Genomic DNA, 19,868 nt, shown 5'->3' with positions numbered 1-19,868 from the left:
GAAGGAATAAGCATTTCTATAGTACCTCCTAACTGCCAGGCACTGTACTCAGTGTTTTTTTTCTTCTAATAAATATTATCTCATTTGATAAGTACTAATTCAAAAATCCAAAGGCAGATAACCCACTTAGTCCCAAGGACCACAAGAGTGAGACCTAGAACTGAAAAGGAAGCCAAATGCCACTTTTTGTAATGTGGTGGTACTGTGACCCTCAGGTGAACAGAGGTAGTGAGAGGTTACCTGTTCCCCAAATGCTTCCTTTCAAGTCTCTGCTTCATTATCATCCAGTTTGGATCTGACTGCTCTCTTGGATCCGACCCTAAGAGCCTAGAACTGAGGCAGGAGGAATCTTAGATCGCATAGTTCAGTCATCTCATCTCACAGTTGAGGAAGTTGAGGTAGCATGGTACATACAGTAAATGACCAAGCCAGGATTTGAACCCAGGCCTATGATTTCAAATGTAGCACTGCACTGTAGCTGATCTCAGAAAGCAGCACCTTAACCATAGGAGGCACTCAGTAAATGTGTGATTTAATTCAATTCTGCAAAAACCTAGCAAGTCCTTACTTAGTGCAGAATGCCTTACAATGCTAGGTGGTGAGGGAGATGCAAAGCTTGAATAAGACAGGGTCCTTCCCCTCATGGAGTTTACAATCTAGTAGGAGGTTTGTTGTTGTTGTTCTGTCATGTCCAACTCTTTGTAATCCTATCAGGGATTTTCTTGACAAAGATACTAAAGTGGTTTGCCATTTCCTTCTCCAGCTCATTTTACAGATGAGGAAAACTGAGGCAAACAAGGAAAAGTGACTTACCCAGGGTCACACAGCTAGTAAGGGTCTGAGGCCAGATTCAAACTCAAGAAGATGAGTCTTCCTGACTCCAGGCCCAGCACTCTATCCACTTTGCCTCCCAGCTGCCCCAGTAGAGGATTGGCAAAGAAAATAATCATAATTCAGAATAATACGTAGTAGGTACATAATATGTTCTAAGTGTGTAAAAAAGGTGCCAAAAAATGAGGTCTGAGGGCCATGTCACTTTTTGGAACAGAATGATTTAGTCATTTATTTATTTGTTCATTTTTTTTTGTTTATCACAAAAACAGTAAAAAAAATTTTATTTGTTCCAGTAGAAAACAGGAACTATTGCATTTCCTTCTTTGTATTCCAAGCAGATAGCCCTCTGTTTGGCACATAGTAGGTGCTTAATGAATGCTTGCTTGCTTATTGACCACAGTACCTTATTTTAAACAACTTTCACAAAGTCATTTCGTTTTGCAGCAAAACAAACAGTGAACTTATATTGCTGTCCATTTGGTAATTAGTAATACCTGAAGTCTATCTCTAGGTCCTATATTTCAGTCATGTCTCCCTTTCTACTTCCCAAAATTTGGTCCAACTTTGTGAAATACCATTTGATTCCTTTAATTATCTATTGTCTGGCAACCCTGGGATTTTTTTTGGAAGCAAAAGGATTAAGTGACTTGTCTAGAGACATGCAACTAGTAAATATATAAGGCCGGATTTGAACTCAGGTCCTCCTGACTCCAGGGCCAGTGCTCTAGCCATTGCTCCAGCTAGCTGCCCTAACCCTGTGATTTTTTAAAGTCTTTATTTTTCACTTTTGTTTCTTGAGCATTATCACAAACTTGTACTATTTTGATCTGACTCCTCTTGTTTGGAGCTCTTTTCATTCTCTGTCCCCAATGAAGGAGACTATAGTAGGATATCATTTTCATCGTCCTCATCATAACCATCTGTGATATCAGAGAGTAGTTTAAGTCCATTCAACACGGGTAAGCATGGAACTTCAGAGTTGGGAGGGACCTTAGATGTGATCTAGTCCAACTCTGTCATTTGCCATATGGGGAAATAGGCTTAAATGAAGGGAAGTGACCTGCCCAAGGTTACTCTCTGAGTTAGTTTGAAGAATCAATACTAAAACACTGGTCTCTGGATTCTAAGCCCAATGCTCTTTCCAAAAGGGAAGAATGGCTAGATGAGAACTTAGAAAATGTCTTACTGGTATGACTACTGGCGGTTCATCCAGCTTAGTCTCAGGCTGAAGCATCAAGGGTCACTTGGCAGGAGAGTGTAGCTGTAGTCCATGACACCAGTCTACAAAAGTTGGGGATATTCCACCAGTCACCAGGTCACCTCAAGCCAGGTAACAACCTCCTGCCAACCAGAGGGACTCTGAGGTTAATGAATTCTCTTTTTGACCTATTTTGGATGTTCTCTCATACATGTAGCAAAGCTACGGTGGTGACTCAGCTCTGCTCCAATGGCTCACCCCACATCTCAGGTTTTCTCTGGGCACAGAAAGGACAGAAGGGACTGTGACCTCCTTAGCTGGCTGGCATACGCTGGAGCAACAGCAACGAGAACCAATGAGCAGCGGTACCATTGAGAAAATGGGGGATGGGGAAGACTGTGGTAACAACAATGATAATAATATTCCTTGCAACAGCCCTATGGGGTAGGGAGTGAAAGTGTTATTAGCCCCGTTTTACAGATGAGAAAAATTGAGACTCAGGGCAATGACGTGGCATGCCTAGGATCACACAGTTAGTAAGCATCAGAGACAGAGTTTAAACTCAGGTCTCTTCTCCTAATTCCAAGCCAATGACTACTTTACTGTCTCTCTATAGGGCAGGTAAGAAGCAAAGAAAGGGGTCTCCTTTTTCTGAACAAGAGAATAAAACCAGGTTGTTATTAACAACTGTTATTACCACCAAATAGAATTAAACTCTGTTTTAACTCAACTTATCACACAGATTCAGAGCGGGATTGCTGATGGTTTTGCTTTGTCTTGTCTTGTTTTCTTTTGTTTTATCAGACCTATCATTTCATCGGTCCCCACAAGGAGCTCCCTCTACCAATATAGGTCAGCACCTTCCCTGCCACATGTTTGTAGAGTTGGCTGGGCACTGAGAGGTTAATAATAACAGCTATCATTTATATAGCATTTCAAGGTTTGCAAAGTGATTTACATATATTAACTCATTTGATCTGCACAGCAACCCTGTGAAATAAGAGTTTTATCATCCTTACTTAACAAATCAAGAAACCGATACTGATTGAGATTAAATGATTTGCCCAGCTATGTCTGAGTCAGTATGTGTCAGAGGAACACCTTGAACCCAGGTCTTCCTGGCTCTGAGACCAGCTAGTTCTCAACTCACTGTGTTTCAGTGCCTTTCAGGTCAAGTCATGGCCGAATCATCAAAACCCCAAATAGCTAAGTTGGGCTGTTAAGTGAATATTACTTTCTCTTTTTTTGTTTTTGGTGAGGGCAATTGGGGTTAAGTGACTTGCCCACAGTCACACAGCTAGTGAGTGTTATATGTCTGAGGCCAGATTTGAACTCAGGTCCTCCTGACTCCAGGGCCGGTGCTCTATCCACTGGGCCACCCAGCTGCCCCTGAATATTACTTTCTAACTCTGACACGAGAGTTATAATGGGATCCCACTAAATAGAGATGGTATTAAGGAAGACTGACTTGTGAGTCCAGGTGTAACTCTTTGAGGGGTTCCTTTGGCATGACCTTGATAGGTACTAACTAGGCAAAAGAATTGGGAACTATGCAGAAATAGCTTAAATTTGGAGACTCGTGACATTACTGTCATGGGGGTATTGTCTCCTACACACACACACACACACACACACACACACACACACACACATGCCAGATAAACTCCTTTCTCCCCTTCTACTCCTTTGTCCTTAAACATTCCTGATTATGGCTCTGCCCTTTCCTTCTCTAGTCCTCAGTTTCCATTTGGAAAAAGAAGGGTTGACCCAGATGACCTCTAAGGTCCCTCCAGCTCTGACACTTTATGATTGTACTGAATACATAAGAGATTCAGGCCCTGCCTTCGATGAACTGACATTCTCTGTCTCCAGCATTCACACTAAGTGATCTAGGGAGGAGGGAATGGAAGACCTAGGCCATTTGCTTTATTCTCCATTCTTCCTATTATCTCTGCCTTTTGGCTATTTGATTACAAAAGGTTGGCAGGGGAAATCAAAGGAGATAACAAACATGCCAATCCATTCCTTTACTGTGTGGAGCTCCAGTGAAAGGTTTGGAGAGGAAAGAGGCAGGAAGGAAATCCTCTGGTGGGTTATCTGTGCTAATGGGTAAAAAAGAGAACGTAGAAAATAGAATCTGTAGATAATCTCCAAATCTCATTTTAGCCAAGAGCTTCAACCTCCTTCTGTCACTAACCCCATCTAAGAATGAACAAGGAACAACATTTGCTGGATTTAAAGTTCCCAACTATTCCTATCCTTCCCCTGACCTCTGGTGGAAAGTACTGAGCAGGAGAGAAACATCTGATGGGTAATCAACAGAGTGAAGAGAACTCTAGCTGGTTAGCTCGTTCTCAGCCAGGGTGGGAGCATCCCTGAAAAATCTGGGGACTTCCAGGTTCTCATCGTACAGGGGTACTCAGCAGCCTCTCTGTCCCATGTCACTTTTATTTTGTAGTCAGTCTTCTTCCCTCCCCTCACCCCCATCACCATCAAAAAGCCTTTATTAAGCAGCTGTTGGTGTTTGATATGGTGTCAGGCCACTTGCTATATGCGGGAAAGAACTTTAGGTGGGTCAGGAGACTTTGGTTCTTGTCCTAGTCACCGATTGTCTCTGTGACGAGCAGATTGCGTCATCTTTTTCAGCCTCAGTTTCCTCTTTTGTAAACTTCAACAGACATATGATGAGAATTCAACAGCAGAGTACTTGCAAGTCCCTTTGCTAGGTGATGGGGTACAGAGGCAAGAACCCTGGATATGGCATCAAAGAGCTGCATTCAAATTCCATTATTGCCACTTATTATCTGTGTGACTTTAGGCAAATCACTCTATCTCTCTTGCCTTCCAGCCTCAGTTATAAAATGAGGGAACTGGACTCACTGACCTCTAAGGTCCCTTCTAGCTCCACATCCATGATGACGATCCCACTAAGTGGAATTTGTAAAGAGGAGTGACTGCAAGAAGCTACCATCTAGTGGGGGGACTAAGACAGTTGGGGGAATAAGACAAGTTTTGTTTTTTACTTGTTGATTAGTTGTATTCAACTCTTCATGACCCTATTTGGGGTTTTCTTGTTAGAGATACTGGAGTGGTTTGCCATTTCTTTCTCCGGCTCATTTTACAGATGAGGAAACTGAGGCAAACCAGGTTAAGTGACTTGCCCAGAGTCACACAGTTAATAAGTATGTGAGGCTGGATTTGAACTCAGGTCCTCTGGACTCCAGGCCCAGTGCTGTATTCACTGTACCACCTAGCTGCCCCATAAGACAAGTACATAAATATAAATAATATAAAATAGGGTGTAAGAGTTTGAAAAGTACAAAGTGCTATTACTTCTCAGAGAGAGAGAGTTTGTGGTTAGTAAGGGCTAGTGGGAGAGGTGATTAGAGAATGCTTCATGGAGCAAGTGTTTAAGGAAGACCTTGAAGAATGGATAGGGTTGGGGCAGCTAGTTGACTGAGTGGAGAGAACTCTGGACTTGGAGTCAGGAGGACCTGAGTTCAAATCTGGCCTCAGACACTTGACATGTACTAGCTGTGTGACCCTGGGCAAGTCACTTAGTCCCGATTGCCTCACTGGAAAGAAAAAAGAAGTGGCTAGGGTTTCATCTGGTGGGTACTTGAGGAGACATTGGAGGCATAGGGAACAGTGTCAGCAAGGGCACAGAGATGGGAAAGGTGTTTAAATCTTGAATGTAAAAAGAGGGAGTTGACCTAAGTGATTTCTTTTTTTAAATTCTTTTTATTTATTTCATTAAATATTTCCCAATTACATGTAAAAGAATTTTTAACAATCAATTTTTAAAAAATGTTTGAATTCCAAATTATCTCCTGGCCCTCCCATCCCACACCCCCTCCTTCAGAAGACAAGCAATTTGCTGTTATCCCTAAGTGATTTTTAAAGTCTTTGTCAGTTCTGGGATCCAGATGAACCTGTGACCCCCGATCTCTAGGAATGTCTCGTCTAAGACAGACCACCCTGCACGGAGAGACGTGGAAAGGACACGCATGAGGCAAAATAACTGTGGTGGACCAGCCCCTTATTAGATAGTAAAATTTAGAGGGGTCCTGCCCTTTAGGAGCGGATGGTCTCCGAACCAGCTGTAGCTTGTTTTCCATTTGTTTAATAAACTGGTCCTGTCACCAGAGGGTTTCTAGGATGAATGGAACAAATTGATGTGCAACATACACTCTGAGCCTCTCAGAAGGTGCCCGATAAATTCAGGGCATTATTTGTCATCATTATATATGTGTGTGCATAGCTGATTGAGCATGCTGTCTTTATCAGCTTCCTTCCTTTCCTCTCAGCAAACACACACACACACACACACACACCATCTCAGAAGAAGGAGATTGGAAGAGTAGCTGCCTTCAAGTTATCCACCCCTCCTCCCCTGCCCTTTGCAATATCACCGAGTTTGAGTTTGCTAATCTACTTATTTGATAATTCATTTATTTCATGTCTGTTTGGCAGAGGGAGCTCTCCCACGCACCAGCTCTAGAGGAAGTAAGATGGTTATGTTAGGAAGAACCTGATCTGTTTTTAGGGGAAAGAGAGAAAGATGAGAAATACATGTATCTGTATCTGTATCTGTATCTATATCTATACATACACACACATATAATGTTATATATACACATATATATGTATATACTAAGAAACTAAGAATATGGTGGGGGTGAGTATGGGAGGGGGAGTGGAGCCTAGTTGGAAGGGGGCTGTGTGGAGTCTGCTTTCAAATTAGCCCCTTCTCTCTAAAAGGCAGGGCTGAAGGGCTGGTGGAAGCTATTTGGCTCCAAGGCAGTCTGCCTGGCCAGGGAGGAGCCTTCTCTCTGCCTGGAGGGAGCTTGAGAGCTTGGCTGGGTCCCGACCTGTGCAGGGGATATGGGAAGTGGTGGGCTGGAAGGATCCTTGGGAATTCTGGCGGCCTCCAGGTCTGACTGCACAAGGGTGCTCTGCTTCGTCTCTGTCTCATTTTTTCTTGGCCATTTTAGTCTTTTGCCTTCTCCTCACCATCAAAGAGCCTTTATTGAGCAGCTGTTGGTGTTTTTGCCAAGAAGAGAAATTTGGCTTTTGTGATGTCATCCACTGACCTGGTCTTTCTCTGCCCCACTGGAGCCTCGCTCCTAGAGGACCCTGATCGAGGACAAGCGACTGGGGTGAAGGAGAGACGAGTACGGGTTGAGTATATCAGAAAGGCAGGGAAGGGATTTAGGAGCTGTCAAGTCTAATAGAGAGGTAGTGTTGTGTAGGGGTATGGTTTTGAAGCCCACAAACCTGCATCTGTCCTTGATCTGACACTTACAGGCTATTTGACCTTGGACAAGTCATTTCCCCCGTGATGGGTCTCAGTTTTCTCTTTGGTAAAATGTGAATAATAGCACTTCTGCTACCTGTCTTACTGGATTGTTAGGAGGAAAAGAAGGGTACTAGAGGTGACTTTCATTGGTCGGGGTCTCCCAGAGGAGGAAAGTACTCTACCATTGTAGTTTGGTAAGATCCACTTAAACTCTTAGGAACTGTCTGGAGCACTGAGAGGCCACGAAGCTGGCACAAGTCAAAGGTTGGATTTGAATGCAGGTTTTCCTGACTTGGAGATCAGCATTCTGCTCTCTATCCAAGTAAACCTTAAAGGGCTGAGTCATTATTAGAAACCTATCTGGATAAAGGACCTTAAAGTGTCATTTAGCTCATTTTCCTGCTTTCAGTTATCCCAGACTTAGAAGCATAGACTATCCAAGCTGGGAGTTCTTAACAGTTATCTGGGTACAAACCTCTCATTTTACAGATGGACAAACTGAGGGCCACATTTTATCACTGTGTCTTTAAAAAAACAACTATACAGAAAGGTTCATAGGATTATTGAGCTAGAAGGGATCTGATAGGTAGGTCAGTACTCCAACATTCTAATCTACATGTGAGTAAACTGAGTTTCAGAGATGTAAAAATGGTCCCATGGAGATTAAGGGGAAGAATCAGGATTTGAACCCAGATTTGATAACTCCAAAGGCAGGGATCCTTCCAAGGTGCTTGAGCAGTCACCACACCTGGGAATTGCTTTGTGTCTAACCCAAATCTCTCCTATTATAGCATAAGCCTCTTTCATTTTGTTTTCTCTCCCCAGGGGCCAGGCAGCGGTGGCTTAGGGTTCCCGCTATGATTGCCCCTCCTGGCTTGTCACCTTTCAATATCCTCCTCTCTAGATGGATTAATCACCGACCCTTTAACCTTTTTCCTCGTGGAGGGGGGCTGGTCTGGTGATGAGAAGCCTGTGTTTGTCCCTGGAGTTGCTAAATGTCAAGGCTCTCCACCATCTGGTCCTGGCTTACCTCTCCAGCCTGATCTCCCACCGCTCCCCTTCACACACCCTCTGCTCCAGCCAAATCAGGCTCCCTGTTCCCAGAACAAGCCTTGTGCTTTCCTCCCAGCTGGGTTGTGCTCTCCTGGCCCCTCCCACCCCTCCCCTATTCTCCACTAGTCCGTCCGTCTCACAAGGCCCAGGTCAAATCCCACCTCCTCTATGAAGCCTCCCTGATTATCCTAAATTACTGTGGTATCTCCCTCCTCTGAACTCCTACAGGACAATATTACAGCTTTTGACTTGGAAGGGACCTCAGAGGTCATCTGGTCCAGCCGCTGCCGAGACAGGACCCTCCCCTTGGAGGGGACAAGCTGACAAACATCTGCTCCGATGGCTCCAGCCCTTAGTGTCGGCCAGTCTTCTGCCTCTTACAACGAACTGCTTTATAGGATGGAAATCTGTGTTCCAGTTCTAGTTCCTTTGTTAGACTGTAAGTTCTTTGAGGTCTGGGACAGTCCCAAACGAATCTGTCTCCCACCCAGTGCCCAGCGCAGTGCCTTGCTGTTGTTGACTCATTTCATTGCGTCCCACTTTCTGTTTCCCCTTTGGGGTTTTCTTGGGGAAGATACTGGAGTGGTTTGCCATTTCCTTCTCCATCTCATTTTATAGATGGGGAAACTGAGACAAATAGGGATAAGTGACTTACCCAGGGTCACACAGCTAGTGTCTGAAACTGGATTTGAACTTAGGTCTTCCTGTACCTTCCTGTACTGTCCACTGTACCACCTAGTTGCCTTGCAAGTGATAAAATATATTTGTCAAACAAAGGAATGAGTGAGATATCACGTGACCTGACCTGTCTCATCCAAAAATAATAATGGAGGGCTGCTAACTATGTCTCAGGGGTGGGGAACCTGCAGCTCCGAGGCCACATGGACCTCAGTCAAAGGGCTGCCCTTGACGACCTATAGGGCCACATGTGACCTTGAAGCCGCAGGTTCCCCACCTCTATCTTAGATCATAGATCACAGAATTCAGAACTTGCCATTTATGATTCTGCCTTTCTAGGAAGTAGTAGGCTATTTAGAAAGGCAAGAGATCATAGGATCATGGGTTCATAGAATTTAGAGCTGGAAGGGACCTTAGAGATCATGTAATCCAACCTTCTCACTTTATTTATGGGGAAACTAAGGCAAAAAGGTTAAGGAATTTGCCCAAAAGTACATGGGTAGTAAGTAGCAGAGCCAGGATTGGTCCTCTGACTCTAAATCCAACATTTTCCCCGTTTCTCCTCTTGGAAGTTGGTGGGTTCCATCCTCCCACCCCATAATCCATCTCTATCCCCTGGTGTTGGAGCCAGACTTAGCCTCAGGCCCCGGTTTTCCCTTATTGCTTTGATAAGAGGGGTTACATAAAGCCAGGAGAGAGGAGTGGAGACCCTTCCCCGTTTCTGGGTTCGTGGTGTCTGTTCCCTAGGAGGGAGATTACCGCTGAGAGCCAGGGCACTGCCTGGCCCCAGCCTTCTTTGGTTTGCTTGGTCTTGGGGGTGTGACTTGATAGGACTTCCCACCCTGGAGGAGGAAAAATAACTGTTCTCCCCCCTTTTTCCTTTTCTGAGCATAACCTTTCACCCCAGTCTCTCCCTGTCCCTCCCCCTTTAAACCAGCCAGGCCTTTTTTTTTTTTAACATAATAAAATATTGATGTCAGCAGAGCAGTCCCTCTTTGCAAAGGCTGCATGTACCCAGCTTATCCTTCGCCCAGGCTTTTAAAGAGCAGGACGTTTTTCCTACTCTCTAAGCATTTTCTTAGTGTGGAATCAATAATGCACTTTACTGGGTGCTCTCTGGATACTGTTTACTGTGCTGCATCTCTCCTCCTTCAATACCTTGTGTCTCTCCCCCCCTCCCCCCGCTGCCCCGGCCCCCCAGCATTTCAGTTTTTAAAAATTATTAAATAAAAATGGGTGAACCATTTGGGTTGTGAGTCCTAGGTCCTGAATCCAAGGAGGGGGAGGGGTGGTGGTGAGGAAGGAGCAGAGAGAGAGTGGGACAGCTGCCAAGATTCCGAGCAGGTTGAGTGTGTCTGCTGTTGAGGCGAAGGGAGGAATCAGTTATGGGAATTCCCTATTGGCCAAAGTCGAGAGGGAGAGGCACCAGCTGTCTTAGATCCCAGAATGTAAGAGTGCAAAGTGCACTGCTTCTAGAGTCACAGTTGGCCTTGAGGTCTGACTCAACTAGCTGAGGAACTGGACAACTCAATCTACCTATCTGAGCCTCAGTATTTCTCCTCTGTAAAACAGGGGTACTAATTCTGGCCATATCTACCTCATTGGATTGTTGTAAGAGAAGTGCTTTCTAAATTACGAAGTTCTATTTCTATAAATATGAACTCTTATCATTATCCCAGAGAGGGATGATGCTTAAGTTAATCTCAGCACTATTTTTGCCCTCTCTTGCTTAGTTGGGAGCATTTGCAATATAGCCGAGGAGAAAGCATGATGGAAGCTTGAAGTAAATAAGATACATACCAAAAAAAAAGCGTATAATAAATGCAAGCTATAACACAAGGAAAAAATTTCTAATAATCAGAGTGATCCAATGATGGGAATAGGCTACTTTGAGAGGAACTGAGCCTCTCATCATTATAAGTATTCAAGCAGAAGCCCCCCCTTTCAGGGAGGCACGAGGTTGAATTAGATAACTTCTCAGGAACCTTCTGCCTCTAATACGCTATTTGATGTAGCAAAAAGAACACTGGTCTTGGAGTTAGGATAATAATAAAATAGTTGACTTTGTTTGCAAAACACTTTATAAATACTGTCTCATTTTAAACCTCATAATAACCTTGGGAGGTCAGTGTAATTATTATCCCTGTCTTAGGGATGAGGAAACTGAGGCTGAGAAAGGATAAGTGACTTGCTGTGGGTTGCCCAGCTAATAAATGTCTGAGACTGGATTTAAACTCAGATCTTCCTGATTCTAAGCCCAACACTCAATCCACCACACCACCTAGATACCCAGAGATGTGAGTTAAAACTCTGGCTCTGACGTTTAATAGCTGTGGGAACCTAGGCAAATTTTTTGGTCAGCTTGCTTGTAAGGTTGTCATCATATAAACCTTAGAAGTGCTTTATAGAGGTGAATTCTGATTCAGTACAAGCTCCTCTTCTGGCCCATCGCTCATTTCTCGTTCATGCTGTTTCAAATTGTAATTGAATTCACAATATGTTATTCCGTAAATGTCCTTAAGTCATTCTCCTGGGGCTGAGTTGGTGTCTCTAAACTAGATTACAAACACCTTTCAGGTAACGAATCTTACTGCATGCTTTACCGTAGTACCTAGTATGGGTATGTTGTCATTTGAGAAAACAATGTCCCCAAATCCAATTTACCAAACTGATAAGTAAGGGACTATCATAAAAATCAAATCAGCAAGTATTCATAATGTTCCTTCAGTGAGGTCAGCATTGTGCTAGGTGTAGGGGAAATTGTCTATCAATAATCTTCCAAGCAGTGTGCTAGGCACGGAGGAAACAAAGACATAAATGAAGCAGTTCTTGCCCTAAGGGGACTTATATTCTAATGCAAGAGCAAACATAAACAAGTACAGGCTAATACTAGAAGCACTAGAAAGAAAACATGTAAAAAAATGCAAGCTATCACTTTAAGAAAGACCTCATAACTAATTGTCCAACGATGGAATGTGAGAGATATGTGAGATACTGGTTCCTGCCTTTGCAGAACTTATAGACTAGTTGAGGAAATTAACATACATACGCACAGGAAATGATTAGAGAATAATTTAACATGGTTTAAAAATAAACTACCGAAGCATGGTTCCTATTCAATTCTGTAGCAATTCAGAAAAGCAGAGTATGATAAGCAGCTGGGGGAGTCAAGGATGACATCATGAGGGAGGTAGGACATGAGGTGGCCCTTGAATGGTGTATAAGATTTAGATAGGCAGAGAGGAAAAAGGGAAGGCATTCAAGGGAGGGAGAAAAATGTGACCAAAGGTGTGGAGGTGGGAACAGGCAAGTGTGTGGGGTTAAGGGACAGTGACAAAACTGACTACTGAAATGAAGACTGGAGGCAGAGGTGTAGAAGCAAAAGCCAGGTGTGGGTATACGAATTCTAATCCTACTTTCTGTTTTTCTTCTTTTCGACCTCAGGCAAATAACAGGATAATGGCTTTAGTTGGAAGGGAATTTAGTGGTCATTTAGTCCATACTCCTCATTTTGAAGAAGGAGGAACTGAGGCCCAGAAAGAATGAGGGACTTTGCCCAAGGTCACAAGGATAGTGAATGGCAGAGTTAGGATTTGAACCCAGGTCTTCTGACTAGCACTGTGACTTTGCCTCTCTGATATGTACTTTCCTCATCTATGAAATGAAAGGGTTAGAGTAGATGATTTCTAAGGCAGAAGTGGTTCTAATAATCTATTATGAGTTTATGAGCCTGGGAAATAACTCTACATTTGTGTACTGTATTCAGTGATCCTTTAGCTTGCAGGAAGGCCAGAGACAGACAGAGACAGAAACAGAAGGATAGAGACAGAGAGAAAGACAGAAAGATGGAGAGAAAAAGACAGACAGAGAGAGAGAAAGAGACAGAAACAGAGGGGGGAGAGAGAGAGAGAGAGAGAGAGAGAGAGAGAGAGAGAGAGAGAGAGAGAGAGAGAGAGAGAGCTGCTCCGAATTAGACATACATTAGTCTTTGGTAAGGTTAGGTGGGGGCTGAGGGAGGCCATGGGGAACAGGGCAGGTGCAGTATCAGCTGGTGATGGGATTATCAGCCCCAAAGAAGGAGTCGTTTGGAAATTATTACATGGAAAAGGGGACTGAGGACGAATTGTATGTGCCCTGGGGCAAAGCAGAGATTATCACTTTAAGAATAGAATTTTTAGCTTCTAGAGAGATTAACCCTTCCCTGTCAGGACTCCTGCAGCCTCTCTGCCAGGTTATATTGCTGGGAGTGAGGGGTAGAGGGAGGTGGGAGAATCAGACAACTCTAAAATCTAGTGTCTGATGGGAAGGAGGGGGTATTCAGAAGGCAGTTCTGGACTTGACATTTGTTGCTCCTGGCTGCTCTTATTCCTTAACCGGAACCTCCCTTAACATCTCTCTCCTTCCCAGGAGCTATGCCTCGATCATAGCCAGATTACTTTAGTTCCAGGGTTCTTAGCCTTTTTTGTGTCGTGGACTCTTTGGGAAAGCCTATGAACCCCTTTTCAGGATAATTTTTTAAAAATTCCTAATTGCAGGAAATGCTACGTTTTCCTTAGTGAAAATAAAGATGAATTATGTTCCTATCCAGGTTCTCTGATCCCCTGGAATTTTATCCATGTCCCTTGGGGAAAGGGGTCTATGGACCCCAGATTCAAAACTCCTGCTCTAGTTGATACACAATAGAACCTTTTAGAAAGGGATTGACTGCCAATCTCTGGTGTTTGCTGATTTGATATGTTAGAGCACCCCCGCATAGTGGTCCAAAAAACTGAGATAGGGGCAGCTAGGTGGCTCAGTGTATAGAGCTCTGGCCCTGGAGTCAGGCCCTGAGTTCAAATCCAGCCTCAGACACTTGACATTAGCTGTGTGACCCTAGGCAAGTCACTTAACCCCAATTGCCTCATCAAAAAAAAAGTCAAACAAAAAACTGAGATGGCAAGAAGTGCTGGTCACGGTAGGCTCACTTTCCCCAAACTGGTAGGTGAGGTTGGACAATTATAGTTAGCTTCCTGGGGACAGCACATTGCCACTCCTGCCCCACACACACAGAAAGAAAAAGGCAAAAATAGTAGAGCCACCAGGCCCACTGAGACAAATCTTATCCTGGTGCATTGTACTCCAGTAAATCAAACCTTCCAGTGACACCACTGCATCTCAAGTACTGAGATCCTACAGGGAGTTACTGAAGTTTTGCAGATAGCGTGTGCAGGGCTCCTGACCCACATTTAACCTTTAAGGATGCTTTGCCCAACCCCACTCCCTTCTGCTTCCTGAAACACTAACTTGAGGGACTTTTGGTAAATACTAGCTGCCAGGCACTCTCAAAGGCGCTCTTATAGTGGTGGGTATCACTATTGCCCAAGAAATCCCTGCATTTTAGGGAGTGGGAGGGGATGGAATGAAAATGAACCTCTCCCTGCGGATACATTTATTTTGCCTTTAGCCTAGGCTAACATTTTGTACTTCAGGGCATGGAATTTAAACTTACAACTCTACTCATATATATAGTTATCTTACTGTTCACCTGAGCTCTCACACGAGCACACGCGCGCACGCGCACGCACACACACACACACCTCGTTACTTATCTGGTTGAAATACTTTCAAAGGGTGTTTGTCAGTGGGAGAGAAGAGAAATAAAATGAAAAAAGCAAAGAGTTAATAGAGGAAGAAGAAACAATATTTATTGAAAATTTTCCTCATTTGTCCCTTGATTTCTTTGGGACCTCAACACCTGATGTCTTTTCAGCTGTGTCACTGCTTAGGTCAGGTCCTAGAAAGATAAACACTTGCTAGCCAGCAGATTGAATAAGTGATAGGAGAAGAAAGGCTGATTGATATTTCAGGGATCTGTGTCTGTGCTGGGTGTATTTATGTGTTGTACACACATGGGTATGTATACCCCAGTTCCTTATGGAGTGTAAGAGGCGATGGATCCTAGATTCCACATTATTGACTTGGTAGACACATCCTAAAATGCCCCTCGATTACTTTAATCCAGACCCACTGGACCACTGCATCAGGATGAATATCACAGCTGTGTGTGGAGTAGGGGGTCTTAACCTGGGGTACATGATTCAATAAACTTGGACAGGAAAAAATTACAACTTTATCTTCACTAACCTTTAACTGAAATTTAGCATTTCCTTTAATTATGAATTAAAAAAAAAAACACTTTTATTCTAAGAAAGGGTCCGTAGACTTCACCAGACTGCCAAAGGGATCCATGATACAAACATGGTGAAGAAGTCCGAGAGTATGGACTCAGTTTGTAATACGTTACAATGGAAGGGAAGGATTGATGGTAGTGTGAACCATCCGAGTGTACTGGCAGTCTGGATCACATTCTATGTGTGACTACTGTGAATACTATCACTCTCCTGGGGAAGCATAAAGAATTTATTCTCTGGTGGATTGAGGCCAAGGGAGGAAGGAACACAATAACCCAATAGACATGTGCTGGTCACAGTTCTTAGCACTAACGATCCTTTAGCTCCATCAGGGACATTGAATGGCAGAAGGTTCATGGACCCATATCCCCTTTCCTTCAGAGAGTTCCAGACCCTGCTAATAACCATTCGTTCTCGTGGCAAGCCTTCTACCACTATCCTCCACCCAGCCTTGGAAACTTCCTTGAAGAAAATGAGGTTACCTGAGAAAGTCATGAGGCCAAGGGCCCCTAGCTGCCAGGAGTGAAAGAACTAGGTTTTGAGTGGTTTTTTAAAAAAATAGTTAAGCTCTCAAGAGTCAGGGTCTTGATCTGTTCTTTACCTTTTACTTCACATACCCCTGAGCACTACTTGCCCTGTGGGGACCCCAAATTCACTGAATCATAGACTATCGCTGCTTAGCTTAGCACATAGGATGTCAGAGTAGGAAGGCGTTTTTAGAATATAGAAATTTAGAGCCTTAGAACATAGACTATCAGTATTAGAAATAATTTTAGGGCATAGACATAGAGCAAAACACAATATAACAATGATAATAATAGTATTTATATGCCTCTTTAAGGGGCGCAAAGCACTTTACATGTGTTAACTCATTTGATCCTCACAACAACTCTGTGAGGTAGGCACTATTATTAGGGACCTTAGAACATAGACTGTTAGGACTGGAAGGGACAGCTTCCTTAATTGACATAATTGCTTGAATTATGGCTTGCGTGGGGGCTGAACTCTCTGGATGATTAAAGCACTTATATAATGAAAATGCAATATATAAGTGCACTGCTGATATTATCGCAGTAGCATCGCCCTAACCATGCTGTGGGCTGGGAGTACCTTAGCCCCATAGTAAATGCACTAGAGAGCTCTCTGGGAATTAAGAAGGAAGTAGGATACTACAGTTGGAAAAAGTTCTGAGCTGGGAACAGAGAAACCAGGGTTCTGGTCTTGGATCTTACCACTAATTGTGTGATCCTGGACAAGTCATTTCCCCTAATCCCTCTCAGAGACTCACTTTCCCACTGTGTAAAATGAAGGGATTGAACTAAAATTTTCCCTTTGACCTCTAAAATGCTATTTCATTCTGTATGCTGAGGCAGCCTTCCCTTTCTTGGGTACAGACTGGTCATCTCAGGGGCAAGGTTCAGGGTGAGAAATAAATAAGTATATTGGCTTCTCTTGGTTTCCACAGTAAGCAGGTCTCCAGGGAAAGAGGCACACCTTACCTGGCTCTCCTTGCTCTGCCTAAGTAATTGTTTCAATCCAAGAGGAAGAATCTCAGAAAAGCAAAAAGCATCTCTCATCCCCCCCACCCCAGATCTTGACTTGTGATTACTAAGGGCTGTTCTGTTAGACAGGGCCGTGTCAGTTTCTGCTGATTCACAGGATCCTGAATGGAACACATCGACACAACAGTTTTCTGCTACCCTGGCTGAGGGGGTCACCTTGCATTAGTGTTCTTTCTTCTTTAAGAGACACTTTAAAGATGGGGACTGTGAGGGAAGGAGGTTAGGGATGAGGATGGGAGGGAGAAGTGGAGGGAGGTGGAGGGAGGAGAGGAGAATCAATATACCAGAGAGGAGAGAGGGGGAGGGAAAGGGAAAGAAAGGGGATAGGGAGGAGGGGGAGAAATGAGTGGGAGAAGAGGGAAGGGAGATAGAGAGTGAAAGGGACAAACAGAAGGAAAGGAAGGGGGAGAGGAGGAGGAGGGAGAGAGATGGAGAGGGGAGAAGGAATAGAGAAAGAGGGGAAAGAGACAGAGAAAAACAGAGAGAGAGGCAGAGAGAGGGAGATGGAGAGAGAGAAAGGGATGGAGGAGGAAGGGAAATGGGAGAGAAGAGGTAGGAGAGAGAGAGAGAGGGAGATGGAAAGAAAGGGGAGAAGAAGAATGGGAGTGTAAGTGGAAGGAGGGAGAGAGAGATAAAAGGAGAGAGGAAGAGATGCTGAATATGCTAGAATTAGAAACTCCTCTCTACAAAGGCTCCATTTCCACTGTGTTAATAATTTATTCCAGCTCCAACTTTTTTTATCAATAAATAGGAAACAGCTTGTTAGGAAGAATTTCCCCTGCCCTTTTCTCCCTGAATGGAAGACCCCTCCCCCCCCCCCGCCCCACCCCCGCCTCCCCCAGCCTTTCAAACCCTTCCTCTGGAGAAGAACAAAATGGCAGAAAGGAATGTTAGTAGCTCCCCTCCATCCACCTCTTTGCCAGTCTAGTTTCCCCATCCATTCTTCCATACCTAGGGCCCAGAATCTTAGACCTTAGAACAAAAGCCCTCAGACCATAAAGTGTTAGACTTAGAAGGGACTTTAGAGCATAAAACGCCAGAACTAGGAGGAACCTTCCACAGAATCTAGTCCAAGACCCTCATTTTTACCATAGAGGAAACTAAAAAGGTCCTGGCTAAGGACATAGACTTGGTCAATGACAGAAGCGTGAGCTTCTGAATATCCATTTAGTGTTCTGTCCATTGCAATAAGCTTCTGGTGATTTAAAAAAATCATTTTAGGACATTAATTTGGCCTTCTCGCCTCTCGAGTAAGGAAGGAGGGAGAAATGGAGGGTGAAAGGAATCATGTTTCTCTCTGCCCCTGTGAAAGATCCAAATTATGGTGGATCAAGGGAATAAGTCATGGTATGGGTGGAGAATGGGAGTGGGGGTGAAAGAGCTTCTAGTTCCATTTCCCTATTCATCCCAAGTCCCGCTTTGTACTGTCAAGAACTGGTGTTCTGTCATCCTACAAGCCTGTGTGAGGCCCAGATGATTTTTCTATTGATCCTCATCTTCTCCTGATTGTCCTCTCTCCACCCCACTGTCACCCCCAGGGCTTGTCCTTGGCAGCTACTTGCCACCCACCTTAGATTCTGCCAACAGCTGCTTCTCAGCACCCAGTTGAGGTTGGCAGCATTGAAGATGAGACAGGGTTTTTGTTGGCAACTCAGTAGACAAGTTAAAAAAAAATCTGTTAGCTGCTAAGATGTTCCTTGGCCCTGGCCATACTCCCCCATGTCAGAGCAGTAGGGTGTCTGACAGTAGGAGTGATGCTTGGTGAAAAAGCATAGCAGAAAGACTGTGGGACTATATTTTCCCTTAAAAGAAAACTAAACTGGAGATTTTTTGCAGCTTTCTTTTACACCTAGACTAATTTTGTTCATACTTCAGGCCTGAACTAATTTGGATGGATGATAGATACTTTTTGGGCAAAGCATCAAAATATGGTATGGTAGACAGAGCATTGGGCAAGAAGTCAGAAGCCCTGAGCTCTAACTGTAGTTTTGCCACCTTATGGTTGCATGTGACTGACTGTAAGCCAGTCATTTACCTTTTCTTTATTTGTGAAGTAAAATTAGCACCTGCTCTCCCTATTTCAAAAGGTTGTTGTGTGGATATAATAAAAAACAGCTAACATTTATCTGGCATTGTAAGGTTGGCAAAATGCTTACATAAATTATCTAATCGAAACCTGACAACAACCTTGAGAGACAGTTACTAGAGGCATAATTATCTCCATTTTATAGGTGAGGAAGTTGATGCTCAGAGAGGGTGAGCTGTGCTTGGTCATACAGCTGCTAAACGTTAGAGAAAGAATTCAAGCCCAGGTCTTTCTGTTTCCAAATCCAGGGTGCCAGACACTAGTCCATGCCAAACAAGATAGTATGACTGCTATATATGTGAAGGTGGTATCTTTTTTTTTTTTTAAACTGGTCCTATGATATCATTGGAGTGTAGGGAGCTCCCAGCAAGGAAACTCCCTCTACCAATATAGGTCAGAGCCTTCTCTGTCTGCAACTTAAAATCTTTTTTTTTAGGCAATTGGGATTAAGTGACTTGCCCAGGATCACACAGCTAGTAAAGTATCAAGTGTCTGGTCTGAGGCCGTATTTGAACTTAGGTCGTCCTGACTCCAGGGCCGGTGCTCTATCCATTGCACCACTTAGCTGTCCCTGCAATTTAAAGTCTTAAGAGTTGATGGGGGTACTTTGAGGTTAAGTACCTTGCCCAGGGTCTTGAAATCAATATATGACAAAGGAAAGACTAGAACCTAGGTCTTCTTGATTCATCCATTATGCTATGATGCCTCTCAAGTATCAAAGTGGTATCATAATTTTCAAATGTGACATTTGGTGTTGTAAGGAGCATAGATCTGGAGGCAGTTAGGTTGGCATAGTGGATAGAGCAGTGGCCCTGGATTCAGAAGGACCTGAGTTCAAATCTGACCTCAGACACATAACATTCACTAGCTGTGTGACCCTGGGCAAGTCACTTAACCCCATTGCCTAGCCAAAAAGGAGCATAGATCTGGAATAAGAAGGGATGTCAAAGGCCATCTAGTTTCAACCACTTCATTTTATCTATGAGAA

The 19,868-nt window shown here is 43.8% G+C and overlaps 1 protein-coding gene across 6 annotated transcripts in view; it reads left to right on the top strand.

Moving 5' to 3' along the window:
- Positions 1 to 19,868, top strand: part of NTNG2 (netrin G2) — a 99,912-nt gene that overhangs the window by 16,757 nt on the left and 63,287 nt on the right. The window contains exon 1 of one of the 6 annotated variants that reach the window (XM_027869652.1): positions 8,669 to 8,823. The exons of the other annotated variants lie outside the window; for them this stretch is intronic. The gene's annotated coding sequence lies outside the window, so the exon portion shown is untranslated. Of the gene's footprint in view, positions 1 to 8,668; positions 8,824 to 19,868 lie in introns of those variants that run through there. 6 annotated transcript variants of the gene reach the window in all.

This window comes from Vombatus ursinus, unplaced genomic scaffold, assembly GCF_900497805.2.
Source record: "Vombatus ursinus unplaced genomic scaffold, bare-nosed wombat genome assembly UNPS02014793.1, whole genome shotgun sequence".
NCBI lineage: Eukaryota > Metazoa > Chordata > Mammalia > Diprotodontia > Vombatidae > Vombatus > Vombatus ursinus.
Note: the sequence above shows the minus strand (reverse complement) of the source record. Positions and strands in the feature narration are given on the sequence as shown.